This window comes from Pan troglodytes, chromosome 11, assembly GCF_028858775.2.
Source record: "Pan troglodytes isolate AG18354 chromosome 11, NHGRI_mPanTro3-v2.0_pri, whole genome shotgun sequence".
Classification (NCBI taxonomy): domain Eukaryota; kingdom Metazoa; phylum Chordata; class Mammalia; order Primates; family Hominidae; genus Pan; species Pan troglodytes.
This window is the reverse complement of record NC_072409.2, coordinates 113615104-113635466: the sequence shown is the minus strand read 5'-3', so window position 1 is coordinate 113635466 and position 20363 is coordinate 113615104.

Sequence of the window (20363 nt, the reverse complement as noted above, 5' to 3'; positions counted from 1 at the left end):
GAGTAAGAAAGCTGTGGAAGTGGAAGCACATAGAGAATGTTCTGAGCTTGCCCAGAGTGACTGGAGTGAGGCTGGCATGAATGGGAGCAGCAACAGGGAGAGATTTTGGAAAAAAAAATCACTGGTTAATGCCAAGACTGTGCATGAAATTAAGGATGCTTGTTACTACCAAAAAGGAAGTTTTAAAGTGAAAGCCTTGTCTCTGGTTATTGCTCCAGTGTCAGAAGCTGTCTATTGAAATATGTCACAGTGATAAACAAATAGGTTCATGTGTTCAGCCTGAACCCTAATGTGAGTTTTCTTTCTCCAGTGGAAGTACTAAACTGTGGCTTACACTAAATCTATATGAGCTTTGGGTGGTTCCCTGGTAAGGAGTTAAACCTAAAACCTACATCCTTAAAAGTCCCAGAAAGAAATTCTGATTTACCCTTTTTCAGTCTATTCTCACACTGCTATAAATATACTATCTGAGACTGGGTAATTTCTAAACTAAACAAAAGAGTTTTAATTGATTCACAGTTCTGCATGGCTGGAGAGGCCTCAGGAAACTTACAATCATGGCAGAAGGCAAAGGGGAAGCAAGGCACATCTTCCACGGCAGCAGGAGAGACCGAGCAAGCACGAGGAAGTGCCACACTTTTAAACCGTCAAGATCTCACGAGAACTCCCTCACTATCATGAGAACAGCATGGAAGAAACCATCCCCATGATCCAATCACCTCCCACCAGGTCTCTTCCTCAATATGTGGGGATTACAATTCAAGATGAGAGTTGGGTGGGGACATAGAGCCAAACCATATCAGAACCCTTGGTTAATCTCCCTGCAACATAGGGATGGCCATTCCTAGAGTTGTGCAATTTGTGCAATTCTGAAATTCCAGCTATGTGTGTAATTCTGAAATTCCTGTATTAATGGCCATTCCTTTTCAGGTTTCAGAATCCCCTTATTAAATCATCACCATTCTGCTCATTTATTTGTTTAACAAATGTTTCTTGATAGCCTACTACTATATGCCAGGCACAGCTTTAGATACTTCCCAACATTGAGTAAGATAGACAAGCCTGTGGTTCTGGGAGGAACACCATTGGAGGAAACCAATGGTAAACAAGTAAACAAGCAAGCACAGAGGATAATTGCAAGAGGTATAAGAAAAGAAACTAGCACATGTAACACAAAACCAGCACATGTGATGGAAGGCAGGGTACAATATTTGATAAGAGATCATGATTGCCTCTCTGGGGAGACAATGTTTGAGTCAATATTTGAATCATAAAGAAGAAACAGCCATGTGAGAACTGGAGGAAGGGCTTTTAGCGAGCAGAAACAGTCAGTGCAGAGACCCAGAGGCTGGAACCAATTTTGCCTGTCTGGAGAACAGAAAGAAAGAGAGTGTGGAATAGTGAGTGAAAGGGGGACAGTCAGAACAGATCAGAGAGTCAGGCAGTGTTGGCCATGGAAAGTCTGTGGGGCCTGGGCAGAAGCTGGTTTTCATTTCAAGTGTAGAGGGAAGCAGTAGGAGAGAGCATGAGTAGGTTTATTTTTAAGCAGATCTTTGGCTGATGAAATGAATTGTCAATATTAGTTATGAAGTTACTGGGGATTCAACCAGAGGTTGGCATACTTGTTTTCTGTAAAAGGCCAGAGAGTAAATATTTTAGGCTTTGGGGCAATTTAGTCTCTGTTGCAACTACTCAATTCTTCCTCACAAAAGCAGCCACACACAAGATGTGTAAATTTAGTTACAAAAACAGGTGGTGGACTAGATTTGTCCCAAGGGCTGTAGTTTGGAGACCACTATATTGGATAATGGGGTGTGGGAAAAGTAGGCAGTTGAGTGCACCAAGCAGAGTGGGGATGTATGGTTAATGGGAGCATGGAGAATTCTAAGAGGCAAGGCCACAGGCTCTGAGAGAAAAGGCAGGTGGAGGAGAAGGATGTCAGTGACAGATTTTGCGTTTTCTAATTTCGCAAGGGCTGACTCCCATGAGCATGTGTGTGCATGTCTGCGTTCAGCCTGGTGGCAACATGGGCCAAAGGCTCTGGTGTACTGGGGTGGTTGCTTTTGTGGGCCATGAAACTTAACAATATGGGAGTGCTCTTTAAGAAAGTGAGTATAAAATTACAAATACAAAATTGAGGACAGGGCCTTGGAAGAAACGTAGGCAAGTGACAGGCCCTGAAGCATGAGGCTTATTAGCTCCAGGGTAAATTTACCTCTGCTTGCGTATACCTACTCTCTCCCCACAAGCTCACAGCAACAATCTGAGCCTCATTAAGTCAGACTGTTTCAAATAAAACCTCTTTTAGTGACATCTGGTGCATGATCGATACTTCGAAACACTCAGAATCCTAAACAAGGAAAAGGGCACCTGCTCTGGGTCCTGCTGTGTCTGATTTGTCATCACCAGGGTGCAGGTGCTCAGGCCTCGCCCCACCCCGCTGTCCTTAGCAACACAAACAGCAGTAACTGGAAGCCACACTGCAGCTTGTGTGGCTGATGTTTGCTTTATGTCCTCATACTTCTATTGCTGGAAATGACACTGGAACCCAGAAAGAATGTATGCTGGTGCTTTAGGTCATGAAATGGGAGAAATTTTGTGGATTGTGTTTATTCTATCTTATCCTGAAAAATTTTGTCTGTGAGACAGCCCCTCCTCTGGATTCCACAGATCTGTACGGGGAAAATACTGTAATAAGCACCTGCAGTGGGAGCTCAGTCTCCAGTGCATCTAGGCATGAGTGGAACTGCCCTGTGGAAGGTTGGAGGAGAGGGTGTGCTTGGTAGCTTAGGAGAAGGAGAGAGAGGTAAGGGCAAGGGGGAGAGAGGGATGGAGCCAGTGGATGGTGAAAGGCCTTGCCCTCTGCAGTGTGAGCTCCCTTCAAATCTCTGCTCTGTCCTTTCCCTATTATGCAAATTGTCAGTTAAATTTATGAAGTCAAGGAAGGAAGGAATGAAGGACATAAAGTGCTTGATGCGCATGATTTTCTTTAGAAACAATAGAAGTAGCTGAATTCTTCAGCAAGCGTGTGGAGGAGGATGTTGGAAGTGGGTGAGTGGTAAACAAAATGGATAAGGAGGATGGAAGCCATGGAAACTCGTGGGAATTGTGGGGGAGGCTTAGGTTGCCACAGCTCTGGATTTAAGGTTGGTTCCAAATTTAACCACATCTATGAAATACAGAGGGGCCCTGCCTGAGAGCTCTGGTGGTGGCAGATGGCACGTGCCTGGGTCGCACAGCAGCCAGCAGGCACAGCCTGTTGATGAGCACATGTGAGACATCCCTTTAGGCCTCCAGAAACATTGGGCAATTTAGCAAGGGGCTGATTTTCTGTGTGAGTAGATGGGTCTATGGAAATCAGTGAGATGTGGGTATAAAAGTCCTGTGACCTCATTGGAGACCACAGGGGAGAGAGGCCTGGGGACATTTAGGCTGCCATGGGTTGCATATCTACCTACCCCACCTGATGTAAAGTCACTGAGGCCACAAACCTTGTCTTATTGTCATAACTCTTCCTGTCCCCCAATCACCTTTCCCAACTTACCCAGTGCCTAGCATAACCCCTGGCATATATTGTATTCACTCAGTGAATATATGTGCAACGAATAAATGAATAAAGAATGCATGAATAAAACACTCTTATGCAGGAGTCTGTACCCTGGCCCATGCTATCCTTCATGCTTGATCAACTCTAGCTTCTTCCTGGACTTTTGGTCTCTATCTGCCATGAGAGAATTAATGGTGCTATCACAGCATCATTCAGGCTGACATTTAGAATTATAGAATGGCAGAGCTGGAAAGGACCCTAGAGCAGAGTCCAATGATTTTGATGAAATCTGAGCTCCTTAAAAGAAAAGCCAAGTGACTTCCATTTATCTGAAATCAAAACAAGCAAGAAATGCAAATGACTAGACTATTTTTTATACACCCTATTTATAAAAATACCTGATACATGTGAAGGTTTTTATGGGATATCAAGTTCTCTCACTTACATTATCTCACTGGATTTTCATAGTATATTTTTAAGTAGTCATTGATCTCCATTTTAGAAAGGGTGAGTGACTTAACCCAGATCATTCAGCTGGCTAATGACAGCTGGCGTTCAAAGTGGTTGCATTAGTTGTTTCTCATACAGCAACAAAGAACTACCTGAGACGGGTAATTAATGAAGAAAAGAGGTTTAATTGGCTCACAGTTTTACAGGTTGTACAGGAGGCATTGCTAGGGAGGCGTCAGGAAACTTACAATCATAGTGGAAGGTGAAGTAGAAGCAAGCCAGTCTTCACATGGCTGGCAGGAGAGAGAGAGAGAGAGAAGGAGGGAGGGAGAGAGAGAGAGAGAGACAGAGAGAGAGAGAAGGGGGAGGTGAGACACACTTTTAAACAACCAGATCTCATGAGAACTCTATGATGAGACAGCACTAAGGGATGGTGCTAAACCATTAGAAACTACCCCCATGATCCAATCACCTCCCACCAGGCCCCACCTCCAACACTGGGAATTACAATTCAGCATAAGCTTTGGGTGGGCACACACAGCAAAACCATATAAGTGGTCTACTGATTCCAGGTCCAATGTGATATCCACCATCTGACAGGAAGCTTACCAGTTCATGGATAACAAACAGGCAAACTGATCTCAAGCATCTCCTTGCTAAGAAACACAGCTTCTAGGTGCTCTCAGTCTCCTATTTCTTAGATAACTCCAGAGCTATATGGCAAAATTCTAGATAAAAGACACATGCTGTTCCACTAATTCTGCCGAGTTGTGAGAGAGTCCGAGTTTCCCATTGCCCCTGTAACAAATTACCACAAACTTAATGTTTTGGAAGTCTTATGGTTCTGGAAGTCACACGTCTGAAATGAGTTGTACAAGGCTAAAATCAAAGTGTCAGCAGGGTATATTTCTTCTGCAGCTCTCAAAGGGGAATATGTTCCTTTCTCCTTTCAGCTTCTAGAAGTTGCTGGCATTCCTTGGCTTGTAGCCCTCTCACTCCAATCTCTGCTTCTGTCCTCACATAGCTTTCTCCCCTGACTCTCTGACTCCTCCTGCCTTCCCTTTATAGGGACTATTGTGATTACATTAGGCCCAGAATAATCCAGGATAACCTCCCCATTTCAAGATCCTTGATTTAACCATCTTGACAAAGACCCTTTCGCCATGTAAGGTTAAATTCACAGGTTCTGGAATTAGAGCATGAACATATTTAGCGGATATTATTCAGCCTACCACAGGGAAGAATTTTACTTTTATAATGTGTCAGGTTCAGCAGTTTTCAAAGAAAGATTTAAAAATTATACTTGCCAATGGGTTTATCTGAGAAGAGAATGGGAAGATTATGGTATAAAAGCCACTGTACTCCCAACAATGAGGAAGAAGCTATCTTCCTCAGTTTCTCTAGGGCATGGACTGTCCTCCCATGTACCCTCCTTGGTCTCTGAGTTCAGAATAGAGATGGAGGTAGCCAGACTGGTATCTATGAATAGAGAAAAATTTTTTCAGTCTTGGCTTTTGAGCCTCTACTACCTATAGGTATGAGTGCCAAATGCCAGTATTTACATGCATATTAATCAGTCTTTGGTATCAGTGTGTTTTTCAGTGTGAGGTTGTGGGTCTCAGCTTGAGAACCTGGGCTGTCTCTATCCTAGGATTTGAACCTGTCTGAGCATGTCCAGAGGGCCCAGCAAAGCCCTCTTTGCCTGTGGGACGCAGGAGCCTGCAAGATGCGACAAAAAGAGCATGGAAGCTGCGTGCTTGGAGCAAAAAAAGTCTAAAGGCATTGGAGAACAAGGGCCATGTCTCTCACTAAGAGTACCCCTTGCTCCAGCTCTATAGGCTCACACCCAACAAAGTTAAACAATGAGTACAAGCTAAAAGGTCTGTTTCTCTAAAATCCCTGGGGGACATTGAGAATGCAGAAAAGCCTTCACTGACTTGGCAGCATGGTGCTGCTGGTTTGAGCAGCAACAGGAAATGTAATAGGCAGCTTTTATAGTGGCACCTCATGCTTTTTAGGGTTTAGAAGACAGTTAGTAGGTATATTAGTCCATTTTCATACTGCTATGAAGAAATACCTGAGACTGGGTAATTTATAAAGAAAAAGAAGTTTAATGGACTCACAGTTCCACATGGCTAGGGAGGCCTCACTATCACGGCAGAAGGCAAAGGAGGAGCTAAGGCATGTGTTACATGGTGGTAGGCAAGAGGGTGTGGGCAGGGGAACTGCACTTTATAAAACCATCAGATCTCATGAGACTCATTCACTGTCATAAGAACAGCATGTGAAAAACCTGCCCCCATGATTCAATTACCTCCCACAGAGTCCCTCCCATGACACATGCGGATTATGAGAGCTAAAACTCAGGATGAGATTTGGGTGGGGACACAGCCAAACCATATCAGTAGGGGAGGAGAACAATAGTAAGAACACATTTTAGAATTCCCCAAGGATGAGTTGAAGGGCTGAAGAGCTTTGAAGATGAGCTGAAGCTCTTGAAATTGCTAGTTGCAACAAAACCAGAGAATATTTGTGGCAGAATAATATTTTAAAATATTAACAGGAATGATAATTTTCCTATTATTTTCTATTACCCTGTAATCCCATGACCCATTTTTGTTTCAAGCCCAGACCCAGACTTGGAGGTGTTGATTACCACAGACAATTGATGTTATTACAACAGCAGAATAAAGGCTTTGAGTTTCATAAGCCTAGCCTTGAGGGCACTTAAGGCATAAACAGCAGATTTGCATTAATATCTGATGAGTTAGAAAAAGGTGGTTTACTTCCAAACTAGAAAAAGATTCCCTGAATTTGGGGAGAAGGGGATGGTGGTGGTGGTGATGGTGGGGAGGAATAAAGGGGAAGCCAATAATGAATGTATGTAGTGGATTTGGGGAAGAGGATATGGGAGTTTATTCCATTCTATTCTATCTGTTACTAACCTGGGAGGTGAAAGCACCTCCAATTCGATTAGGGATATCTGAGAACAAAGATCCCTTGAGCCTCCCTGTCCTAAGTAGCTCCCTAGGAAAGAGACTACACCCCACACTACGCTCCTGCATGTTGTTTTGGTACATGGGGTTCTACACAGCCTTGTGGATCTTACCATGCCTCAGCGTGGTGTGGGAGCCCACAGAATTGTGCCCCGTCCCTCAGTGGAGCATGGCAGTAGGCGTGAAGGACAACCCAGTGATTGTTTTCATGTGCAATTGATGTACTGATGGAAATAGGAATGTCTCAAAGGATGTTGATCTGGAGAGACGATGACATAGAGTGCCTCCTTCTCACAATGATACCATTTAAACCCCCTCCCCAGACTTACACACAATCCCAGGGAAAAGGTAAATCCAAAATAGAATGTGATTCGGTCTATGCTATTTTGGCATAAAGGGAAATCGAAATAGAAATCATATTGTTCAGTTGCAGAAAAATAAATACAATCGTACTTTGTTGACATCTGAGTGAGGGGACCACACTTTGCATTCTCTACATTCTGTAGTTGCATTTGCACGTGACCTGAAACTCCCTGGTGTATAGCAAGGTACCATTTTGATGAGGCAAGAATTTCAATCCTTCACGTATGGTAATGAGATATTTATCTGAAATGTGCTTCTATTTGATCAGCAGCATCTCAGTGTTGCTCTTGCATATGAAGTTACTCTCAGTGAGGGTCTGAGCAGATTACATAAAATTTAATTTTTATTTACCTAATATATTGCCCAGGACTTGGGGGAATGTGATCACAGCAAATTCTATGCTGTAATGATTTTGTTAGTCTGAATATTTGGAACAGCTTTAGGATATATTTAAGTCATTTGTGATGTTTGACGTCTTCAAAAATTGATCAGCAGTAGAGAATATTTAGAGAAAATAGATTTTTTTTGAATGTGTTATGCAAAGTTTTGAACATATTCCAAATAAGAGAGAACAGTATAATGTTCCCCCATGTTCCCATTCCCCAGCTTCAACTATTAATATTCTGCCAATCTGAAAATATAGAATTTTAAAATGGCAAATGCTTCATTTGAAAAGTAAGGAAACAGAGGGGAGGGGTACAAGGGATCTTTCCACTCACACATCAGTGACCTTTCTGCTCTGAAGTGAATAAAATTATGCACTAATCAATATTTAATAGCCATAATATTTCATAGTTCAGCCATTCTGAATATATGGGAGACTGCCCCCAAATCTTGATTGAGCCTGAATCCTCTGCAATTTCTGAAGAACTCCCAAAGTGAAGGTGGTTAAGCACAGGGTTGCCAAACACTGGGACTAAGCTTAGGCAGTGAGGCACCTAGGACACAACATTTAAGGGGCCCTGAGTCTCAGGTTCACCCATACACAGGGTGAGCACCTCATTCACTCCATCCCATCCCTTGGGCTACCACATGCTCATTCCAATTTCTGACTCATGTTAATCCCAGGATCCCCAAACTAGCTGCTCAACTGCCTTGACTCTTGGGATCACACACTTTTGTGAGAAGAGGTGGTCGACAAGGCACGACTGACTCCTCCTGCACTCACAAATTCACTTGATGTGAAGTGACTCCTGGATGCCAGAAATGAGGCTAGATGCCAGGGTGTGAAGATGAATAAGTCAATGGCCTTGACTTTGAGGACATTGCAGTCTGCTAGGGATTCTCTCTAAATGGTTTATTTTTCCATTTGCATTTGAAGCAGTAAACTCTAAACCAGTATTAATTCCAGGGAGCACATGCACTATGGCTGAATGGAAACTATTTATTCCTGGCAATTTAGAGGATGCTGGAGGGGGTAGTAGTAGTTGACAATACATTTTTCCTACAGTTGTTTATACTTGATTCTCACAGCAGTTCTATGAGATGGGTATTATTTCATTCTTTTAGAATTGACAAAATGTTGGCTTAGCAGTATTGAGAAATTTGCAAAAGATCCAGCAACAAATGTTTCCCATTGGGATTTGAACGCTAGCCTAGTGCCTCAGATTAAATGTCGTATGACATGGTAACTACAACAGTCAAAAGGTCCCCACTAGAAATGACAAAGGAATACTGGAAAACTGGGGACTTGGAAGGAACATGTTACAAAGCAGCTACCAAGGTGGTGAGAGAGGCCCTCGGGATGTCACAGACACGCCCAAACTCTGATCCTCACCTGCAGTTCTTCCCTTGCATTCCTCAGATTATGATCCATAAAGCCTCTCTGAAGAGGCAGCCGACAGCCCTGTGCTTGCTAACAACCTGCGTATCCTCTGAATAGTATCTCCATCCTCTCCTGACAATGGGGAGTTCCTGTTACTGTCTGCTGTTAGAGGCAGGAAGCCACGGAAGAGAATGGCTTCTTCCTAGCTTGAATGCTTCAGTTCCATAATGGAGCTGACTTCCAGGCACGGATGGGGCCTGGGCTAAGAAGCAGTGTGGAATGGGGACTCTTTCCCGGAGGCAAAGGATGCTGGGATTTCATATTTGAAAGTGAATTCAATTCATCCCAGCGTCACTGATGACTAGTAAAAAACCAATTTTGGAGTCTACTGGGTTGGAAGGGTGGGACAGTCCTCACACTCTTGTGGAGCCCTGAGTTCGGTGTCAGAGATCTCTGAATGAGATCAGACATAAAGCCATAGGGGTATGCTACCAGACTCAGAGGAAGGCTATCATACAGCTCTAACCTGCATCCACATTGTTTGTGGTGCCCTGTGAATTAAAAATACATAGAAACTCTGTGTCTTTAAAATAGCACAGATATGTGTATACTGTTGATTTTAAAGATAGCAATATTTACTGCATTTTGTTACCTTCTTTTGACATTTCTTCATTTTAATCTTCAGAAGCATCAAAATGTGAAATTGGTCTTTTATGACGTCTGAAGGTCTTGCCTAGCCTTAATTTTCTAGGAGGCCTAGTCCCAAGAAAAAACTATTGTTTCATAAGCCACTGATGTGTTCAGGTCTAGATTTTATTTAACGTCTTCAAACCACATCAAGAAATTACTTAATAAGCTGTGTCTACCACCGCAGAGTGACTTTGAAGAGTTTGAGGCAGTTGCCTGAGTTATTATAGTCCTAAAAACTGTTCATCTCAAATATGCAAGTAGTAGACACAAGGATGACTTCACCTTTATCTGGGTAATTGTATCAATTGCCCTCTAAATCACAGTAAATAAATGTATTATATAGGTGTGTATGTATAACACTATAAAATATATGACATGGCCTGGCTCACTGGCTCACACCAGTAATCCTAGTACTTTGGGAGTCTGAGGCGGGCAAATCACTTCAGGTCAGGAGTTCAAGACCAGCCTGGCCAACATGGTGAAACCCCATCTCTACTAAAAATACAAAAAAATTAGCTGGGCGTGGTGGCGGATGCCTGTAATCCCAGCTACTCAAGAGGCTGAGGCAGGAGAATCGCTTGAACCTGAGAGGCGGAGGTTGCCATGAACCTAGATAACGCCACCACACTCCAGCCTGGGCAACATAGTGAGACTCTGTCTCAAAAAAAAAAATTTTTTTATATATATATATGTATATAAAACATTGAATAAAATATTTTTATACTTTAGTACTCATGTTCACAATCAGTTCTTAATGTTTAAAAAATAATGCATTGTAGGTTATATAAACATTTCTCCTACTTTCGTTTACATCCTGTTTTCTAGTCAACGTCTTCCTTGTTTGGTTGTTTAACTTTGGAACATGTGCTTTGTTGGTTCAGTTCAGGATTCACGTGCCCAGTACCTAACCTAGTCATGCAGTGATGTGTCACAGTTTCTACATCTAGGTCCCTGTGATGGTCCTTGGTGCTGTTCACCAGCTATTTCCAGGCATTTCCTGTTTGCCTTGTGTTGGGGAGGCCATGTGACTTTCTCTGGCTGAATTTTAACTGGAAGCACATGTTCCTAGGCCAGACCATTTAACTCCTGACATAATACCTCTGGAGCTTTCTTTGCCATTTCTGGGGTAACCAGGAATCTTGCAGACTATGGCTGCTCCATCAGCTTAAGTGTTGGAGTTAAGATGATCTGGAACATAAAAGAGAAATAAACTTTTGTTGTATTAAGCATCTGAGATCCTTTTTTTCCCCATAACATAGCCTACTCCACCTTGACCAGTAGAGAATGTACTACATTTCTTTTAATTTTTTAAAAAACATTTTTATTTTGTGGATACATAGTAGGTGTACATATTTAGGGGGTACATGTGATATTTTGGCACAGGCATGCAATGTGAAATAATGGTATTATGGAAAATGGGTATCCATCCCCTCAAGCATTTATCCTTTGTGTTACAAACAATCCAATTATACACTTTTAGTTGTTTTAAAACGTGCAATAACATTATTATTGACTATAGTCTCTCTGTTGTGCTATCAAATACTAGGCCTTATTTATTCATTCTAGCTATTTTTTTTTTGTACCCATTAGCTATCCCCACCTTCCCAGCAAGTCTCCCTTCCCCAGTACCTTTCCCAGCCTGTGGTAACCATCCTTCTACTCTCTATCTCCATGGGTTCAATTGTTTAATTTTCAGATCCCACAAATAAGTGAGAACATGCAATGTCTGTCTTTCTGTGCCTGGCTTATTTCACTTAACATGATGGTCTCCAGTTCCATTCATGTTGTTGCAAATGTTGCAAATGACTGAATCTCATTCTTTTTTTATGGCTGAATAGTAATCCATTGTGTACAAGGACCACAGTTTTTTAATCCATTCATTTGTTGATGAACACTTAGGTTGCTTCCAAATCTTGGCTATTGTGAACAGACCTGCAAGAAACAAGGGACTGAAGACATCTCTTCAGTATACTGATTTTCTTTCTTTTGGGTATATACCCAGCAGTAAAATTGCTGGATTGTATGGTAGCTCTATTTTTTATTTGCATTTCTCTGATAATCATTGATATTGAGCATGTTTTCATATGCTTGTTTAGCATTTGTATGTCTTATTTTGAGAAATGTCTATTCAAATCTTTTGCTCATTTATTAATCAGATTAGATTTTTTCCTGTAGTGTTGTTTGAGCTCTTTGTATATTCTAGTTATGAATCCCCTATCAGATGGGTAGTTTGCAAATATTTTCTCTTATTCTGTGGGTTGTCTCTTCATTTTGTTGATTGTTTCCTTTGCTGTGCAGAAGCTTTTTAACTTGATGTGATCCCATTTGTCTATTTTTGCTTTTGTTGCTTGTGCTTGTGGGGTATTACTCAAGAAATCATTGCCCAGATTGTTGTCTTCGAGAGTTTCCCCAATGTTTTCTTGTAGTAGTTTTATAGTTTGAGGTCTTAGTTTTAAGTCTTTAATCCATTTTAATTTGATTTTAGCATATATCAAGAGATAGGGGTCTAGTTTTATTCTTCTAGGTATGGATATCTGGTTTTCCCAGCACCATTAATTGAAGAGGCTGTCTTTTCCCCAGTGTATGTTCTTGGCACCTTTGTCAAAAATGTTCGTTGTAAGTGTTTGGATTTGTTTATGGATTTTCTATTGTGTTCCATTGGTCTATGTGTCTATTTTTATGCCACTACCATTCTGTTTTGGTTACTATAGCTCGGTAGTATAATTTGAAGTCAGGTAATGTGATTCTTTCAATTTTCTTCTTTTTGCTTAGGATAGCTTTGGCTATTCTGGGACTTACGTGGTTTCATATAAATTTTAGGATAGGTTTTTTTCTATGTCTGTGAAGAATGTCATTGGTATTTTGATAGGGATTGCATCAAATCTGTAGATTGCTTTGGGAAGTGTGGATGTTTTAACAATATTTATTATTCCAATCCATGAACATGAAATATTTTTCTATTTTTTACTGTTCTCTTCAATTTCTTTTATTAGTATTTTATAGTTTTCATTATAGAGATCTTTCACTTCTTTGGTTAATTTCTAGGTATTTAATTTTATGTGTGGCTCTTGAAAATAGGATTACATTTTTTATTTATTTTTCAGACTGTTCCCTGTTGACATATGAAAATGGTATTGATTTTTGAATGCTGAGTTTATGTCCTGTAACTTTACTGAATTTGTTTATCAGTTCTAACAGTTTTTTTGTGGAGTATATAAGTTTTTCCAAATATAGGATCATACCATCTGCAAACAAGGATAATTTGACTTCTTCCTTTCCAATTTGGATACCCTTTATACCTTTCTCTTGTCTGATTGCTCTAGCTAGGACTTCCAGTACTATTTTGAATAATAGTGGTGAAAGTGGGCATTCTTACTGTGTTTCAGATCTTAGAGGAAAAGCTTTCAGTTTTTCCCCCATTCAGCTGTGGGCCTGTTGTATATGGCCTTTATTATGTTGAATATGTTCCTTCTATATACAGTTTTTTGAGGGATTTTATCATGAAGGGATGTTGAATTTTATCAAATGCTTTTCAGTATCAATTAAAATGATCATATGGATTTTGTCCTTCATTCCTTTGATATGATGTATCACATTGATTGATTTACATATGTTGAACCATCCTTGCATCCCTGGGATAAGTCCCATTTGGTTATGATGAATAATCTTTTTAATGTGTTGTTGAGTTTGGTTTGCTAGTATTTTCTGAGGTTTTGCATCAGTATTTATCAGTGATATTGGCCTATAGTTGTTTTTGCTTTTGTTGTTGTTGTTTGATATGTCCTTTGTCTAGTTTGGGTATCATGGTAATACTGACCTCACTGAGTTTGGAAGTATTCCCTCTTCCTCTATTTTTCTGAATAGTTTGAATAGGACTGGTATTAGTTCTTTAAATGTTTGGTAGAATTCAGCAATGAAGCCATCAGGTCCTGGGCTCTTCCTTCTTGGGAAATTTTACTTATGGTTTTGATCTTGTTACATGTTATTGGTCTGTTCAGGTTTGGGATTTATTTATAGTCGAATCTTGGTAGGTCATATGTGTCTAGAAACTTGTCCATTTCTTCTAGATTTTCCAATTTATTGGCATAGAGATGCTTATAGTAGCCACTAATGATCCTTTGAATTTTTGCAGTATCAGTTGTAATGTCTCCTTTTTCATCTCTGATTTTATTTATTTGGATCTTCTCTCTCTTTTTTCAGTCTGGCTAAAGGTTTCTTAATTTAGTTTAAGTTTTTGAAAAACTAAATTTTAGTTTCATCGGTCTTTTGTATTGTTTTCTTCATTTCAATTTCATTTCTGCTCTGATTATTATTGTTTCTTCTATTAATCTTGGGTTCAGTTTGCTCTTGCTTTTCTAGTTCTGTTAGATGCATTGCTAGGTTGTTTATTTGAAGTTTTTCTTCTTTTTTGATGTAGGCATTTATAGCTATAAACTTCCCTCTTAGTACTGCTTTTGCTGTATCCCATAGGTTTTAGTATGTTGTGTTTCCATTATCATTTGTTTCAATAAATTTTTCAAATTCCTTCAACCCAATTATGCCTAGTATTCCATTATTGGAATGCTAAGCATGTGGAATTATTTATATTCTACTGCTCAAGGTCATCGCCAAAGTCTGATTTTTCAAATTAAAAAATTGCAACCTCAGGCATAAGTGGGTTAATTTCTTCATGAATCTACTGCTCATTCAGTACCATAATGTTTAATTTCCACTTATTTGTATAGTTTCCAAAATTCCTCTTATTATTTATTTCTAGTTTTATTTCATTGAGTCTAGTGAAGATGCTTGATATTTCAACTTTTTTGATGTTTTCAGACTGGTTTTGTGACCTAATATATGATTTATCCTTGAGAATGATCCACGTGCTGAGAAAAAGAATGTATATTCTGTAGGTATTGGATGAAATGTTATGTAACTATCTATTAGATCCATTTGTTCTATAATGTAGATTAAATCCAATGTTTCCTTGTTGATTTTCTGTCTGAAAGATCTGTCCAATGCTGAAAGTGGGGTATTGAAGTCTCCAGCTGTTATTGTATTGGGGTTTATTTCTCTCTTCAGCTCTAATATTTGCTTCATATATATCTGGGTGCTCCAGTATTGCATGCATATATATTTAACATTTATATCCTCTTGCTGAATTCACCCCTTTATCATTATATGGTGACTATCTTTGTCTCTACTCATAGTTTTGGTCTAGAAATCTATTTTGTCTAATATAATTACAGCTAACTCTGCTCTTTTTTTTGTTTCCATTGGCATGGAATATCTTTTTCCAACCCTTTATTTTCAGTCTATGTATATATATCCTTATAGATGAAGTAGGTTTCTTTTAGGCAACAGATCATTGGGTCTTTTTTTTTTTTTAATCCATTCAGCTACTCTATGACTTTTGGAGAATTTAGTCCATTTACATTTATTGTTATTGTTGATAAATAAGGACTTACTCCTGCCATTTTATTACTTGTATTCTGGGTGCTTTGTGGTCTTCTTTTCCTTTCTTTTTCCTTGCTGTCATTCTTTAGAGAAGGTGATTTCCTCTGGTGGTATGATTTAGTCAATTGCTTTTTATTCTTTTTGTATCCATCGTATGATTTTTGGTATGAAGCTACCATGAGGCTTCCAAATACTATCTTATAGTCCGTTACTTTAAGCTGATAACAACCTAACACTGTTTGCATAAACAAACCAACAAATAAGCAAAAAGAAAACTAATAAAGACTCTATGCCTTAATTTCATCCACACAGCTTTGTTAATTTTTGCTGTTACTATTTATATCTTATTGTACTCTGTATGTCTTAAAAAGTTGTTGTAGTTATTTTTTGTTGTATTTCTTATTTTTTGTTGGTTCATTGTTTAGTCTTTCTACTTAACATAAGAGTAGCTTACACACCACAGTTACAGTGTTATAATATTCTATGGTTGATACGGTTTGGCTGTGTCTCCACCCAAATTTCATCTTGAATTGTAGTTCCCATAATCCCCATGGGTCATTGGAGGAATCAGGTGAAGACAACTGAATCATGGGGTGGTTTCTCCCATCCTGTTCTCATGATAGTGAGTTAGTTCTCATAAGATCTGATGGCTTTATAAAGGGACTTTGCCTTCACTGGGCACTCATTCTCTCTCCTGCCATGCTGTGAAGAGGTGCCTCCCACCATGATTGTAAGTTTCCTGAGGCCTCCCCAGCCATGCGGAACTGTGAGTCCATTAAACCTCTTTCTTTTATAAATTACCCCACCTCGGGTATTTCTTCAAAGCAGCATGAGAACAGACTAATACAGTTAATTGGTACCAAGTAGTGGGGTGCTTCTATAAAGATATCCCAAACTGTAGACGCGACTTTGGAACTGGGTAACAGGCAGACGTTGGAACAGTTTGGAGGGCTCAGAAGAAGACAGGAAGATGTGGGAAAGTTTAGAACTTCCTAGAGACTTGTTGAATGGCTTTGACCAAAATGCTGATAGTGACATGGACAATGAAGTCCAGGCTAAGGTGGTCTCATATGGAGACGAGGAACTTGTTGGGAACTGGAATCAAGGCGACTTTTGCTATGCTTTAGCAAAGAGACTAGAGGCATTTTGCCCCTGCCCTAGAGATCTGTGGAACCTTTGAGCTTGAGAAAGATGATTTAGGGTATCTGGTGGAATAAATTTCTAATCAGCAAAGTGTTCAAGAAGTGACTTGAGTGCTGTTGAAAGTATTCAGTTTTATGCTTTCACAAAGACATGGTTTGGAATTGGGACATATGTTTAAAAGAGAAGCAGAGCATAAAAGTTTGAAAAATTTGCAGTCTGATAATGCAATAGAAAAGAAAAACTCACTTTCTGAGAAGAAATTAAAGCCAGCTTCAGAAATTTGCATAAGTAATGAGGAGCCAAATGTTAGTTGACAAGACAATGGGGAAAGTGTCTCCAGGGCATGTCAGAGGTCTTTGCAGCAGTGCCTCCCATCACAGGCCTGGAGGCCTAGGAGGAAAAAATGGTTTTGTGGGCTGGGCCCAGGGCCTTGATGCTTTGTGCAGTATCAGGACTTGGTGTCCTGTTTCCCAGCTATGCTTAAAAGGAGCCTATGTACAGCTCAGGCCATTGCTTCAGAGGGTTCAAGGCCCAAGCCTTGATGGCTTACATATGGTGTTGGGCCTGCAGGTGCACAGAAGTCAAGAATTGAGGTTTGGAAACCTCCAACTAGATTTCAAAGGATATATGGTAATGCCTGAATGTCCAGGTGGAAGTTTGCTGCAGGGGTGGAGCGTTCATGGAGAACCTCTGCTAGGGCAGTGTGGAAGTGAAATGTGGAGTCAAAGCCCCCACACAGAGTCCCAACTGGGGCACTATCTAGTGGAGCTGTGAGAAGGGCAACACCATTATCCAGACTGCAGAATGGCAGACCCACCAACTGCCTGCACCATGTGCCTGGAAAAGCCGTGGACACTCAACACCAGTCTGTGAAAGCAGCCGGGAGTGGGGCTGTATCCGGCAAAGTCCCAGAGGTGTAGTTGTCCAGGGCCATGGTAGCCCACCTCTTGCACCAGCATGGCCTGAATGTGAGACATGGAGTCAAAGGAGACCATTTTGGAATTTTAAGGTTTAATGACTGCCCTATTGGATTTCGGACTTGCATGGGACCTGTTGCCCCTTTTGGCCAATTTCTCCCATTTGGAAAAAGTGTATTTACCCAATGCCTTTACCCACTTTGTATTTAGGAAGTAACTAACCTGCTTTTGATTTTACAGGCTTATAGGCAGAAGGGACTTGCCTTGCCTCAGATCTTGGACTTGGACTCTTGAGTTAATGCTGGAATGAGCTAAGACTCTGGGAAACTGTTGAAAAGGCATGATTGTGTTTTGAAATGTCAGGACATGAGATTTGGGAGGGGCCGGGGTGGAATGATATGGTTTGGCTGAATCCTCACCCAATCTCATCTTTAGTTGTAGTTCCCATGATCCCCACATGTTGTGGGAGGAACCCATTGAGAGGTAATTGAATCATGGGGCAGTTATCTCCATGCCGTTCTTGTGATAGTGAGTGAGTTCTCACAAGATCTGATGGTTTTATAAGGGGCTTCTCCCTTTTGCTTGGCACTTCTCCTTCCTGCCATCATGTAAAGAAGGATGTGTTTGCTTCCCCTTCTGCCTTGATTGTAAGTTTCCTGAGGCCTCCCCAGCCATGTGGAACTGTGAGTCTGTTAAACCTCTTTCCTTTATAAATTACCCAGTCTTGGACAGTTCTTTATAGCAGCATGAGAATGGACTAATACGGTGGTTTTCTGTGTACATACTATTACCAGTGAGTTTTGTACCTTTGGATGATTTCTTTTGCCTCATTAACATCCTTTTCTTTCTGATTGAAGTATTTCCTTTAGCATTTCTTTTGGACAAGTCTGGTGTTGATGAAATCTTTTGGTTTTTGTTTGTCTGGGAAAGTTTTTATTTCTTCTTCATGGTTGAAGAATAATTTCTGTAGATACACTATTCTAGGGTAAAACTTTTTTTTTCCTTTAGCACTTTAAATATGTCATGTCATTGTCTCCTGGCCTGTAAAGTTTCCACTGAAAATTCTGCTGCAAGATGTATTGGAGCCCCATTGTATGGAGCTCTTGCTGCTTTTAGAATCTTTTCTTTGTCCTCAACCTCTGGGAGTTTGATTATTACATGTCTTGGAGTAGTCTTCTTTGAGTTAAATCTTGAGTATTCTATAACCTTCTTGTACTTGGGTATTGATATCTCTAAGTTTTGGAAGTGCTCTGTTATTATCCCCTTGGATAAACTTTCTACCGCATCTCTTTCTCTACCTCCTCTTTAAGGCCAATAACTCTTAGATTTGCCCCTTTGAGGCTATTTTCTAGATCTTGTAGATAAGCTTTATTGTATTTTATTCTTCTTTATTTTGTCCCTTCTGACTGTATTTTGTAATATCCTGTCTTCCAACTCACTAATTCTTTCTTCTGCTTGATTAATTCTGTTATTAAAAGACTCTGTTGTATTCTTCAGTATGCAATTGCATTTTTCAACTCCAGAATTTCTGTTTGATTCTTTTTATTCCAATCTCTTTGTTAAATTTATCTAATAGAATTCTGAATCCATTCTCTGTGTTATTCTGAATTTCTTTCAGTTTCCTCCAAACAGCTATTTTTAATTCTGTTTCTGAAAGGTCACATATATCTGTTTCTCTAGGATTGGTGCCTGGTGGCTTATTTAGTTCATTTGGGGAGGTGATTTTTTTCCGGATCATCTCAATACTTGTAGATATTCATCTGTGCCTGGGCATTAAAGAGTTAAGTATTTATGGCCAGGCATGGTGGCTCACACCTGTAATCCCAGCACTTTGAGAGGCCAAGGCAGGCAGATCACAAGGTCAGGAGTTCGAGACCACCCTGACCAACATGGTGAAATCTCATCTCTACTAAAAATACAAAAATTAACTGGACATGGTGGCACACGCCTGTAATCCCAGCTACTCAGGAGGCTGAGGCAGGAGAATCACTTGAACCTGGGAGGCGGAGGTTGCAGTGAGCCAAGATTGCACTACTGCCCTCCAGCCTGGGCAACAGAGAGAAACTCTATCTCCAAAAAAAAAAAAAGGTATTTATTGTAGTCTTCTCAGTGTGGGCTTGTTTATACCCAAACTTCTTGGGAAGACTTCCCAGATATTCAAAAGGACTTGGGTTTTGTGATCTAAGCTGTATCTGCTTTAGAGGGAACCCAAAGCTCAGTAATGCTGTGGTTCTTGCAGACTTGTAGAGGTACCAACTTGATGATCCTGGTTAAGATCCAGAAGAATTCTCTGGATTGCCAGGCAGAGACTCTTGTTCTCCTCCCTTACTTTCTCCCTAACAAATGTTGTCTCTCTTTTGTTTCTAAGCCACCTGGAGCTGGGATTGAAGGGACACAAATACCCCTTTGGCCACCACCTCTAGCACCATACTGGGTCAGCCCTGAAGTGAGCACAGCCCTGGGTCTCTCTCAAGGCCTTCTGTAACCACTCCCTGGCTACCACCATGATCACTCAAAGCCCTATGGCTGTACAATCAACAAGTGGCAAAGCCACCCAAGCCTATGTCCTCCCCTTCAGGGCAGCGAGTTCCCCCAGTCCCTGGGTAGGTCCAGAAGTGCCATCCAGGAGCCAGGGACTAGAGTCAAACATCTTAGGAATTTACCTGGTGTTCTGTTGTACTGCAGCTGAGCTAGCACTCGAACCACAAGATGCAGCCCTTCTCATGCTTCCCTTCCCTTTCAAAAACAGAGAAGTCTCACCAGAGTCAGAGGAGTCTCGCCTCATGGCCAGTATCACCTCAGGCCCATCAGGAGTACTGCCAGACTACTGCTGATCTTCCCTTAAGGCCCAAGGGCTCTTCAGCTAGACTGTGGTAAATACTGCCTGGCCTAGGACTCACGCTTCAGGAGAGTGGGGTCCCCTCTGGCCCAGGGAAGGTCCAGAAATCCCATCTGAGAGCCAAGTCCTGGAATCAAGGACCCCAAGAGCCCACTTGATGCCTTACCCACTGTGGCTGAGCTGGTACTTAAAACCAGAAAGTCTCAGTGTCTCATCC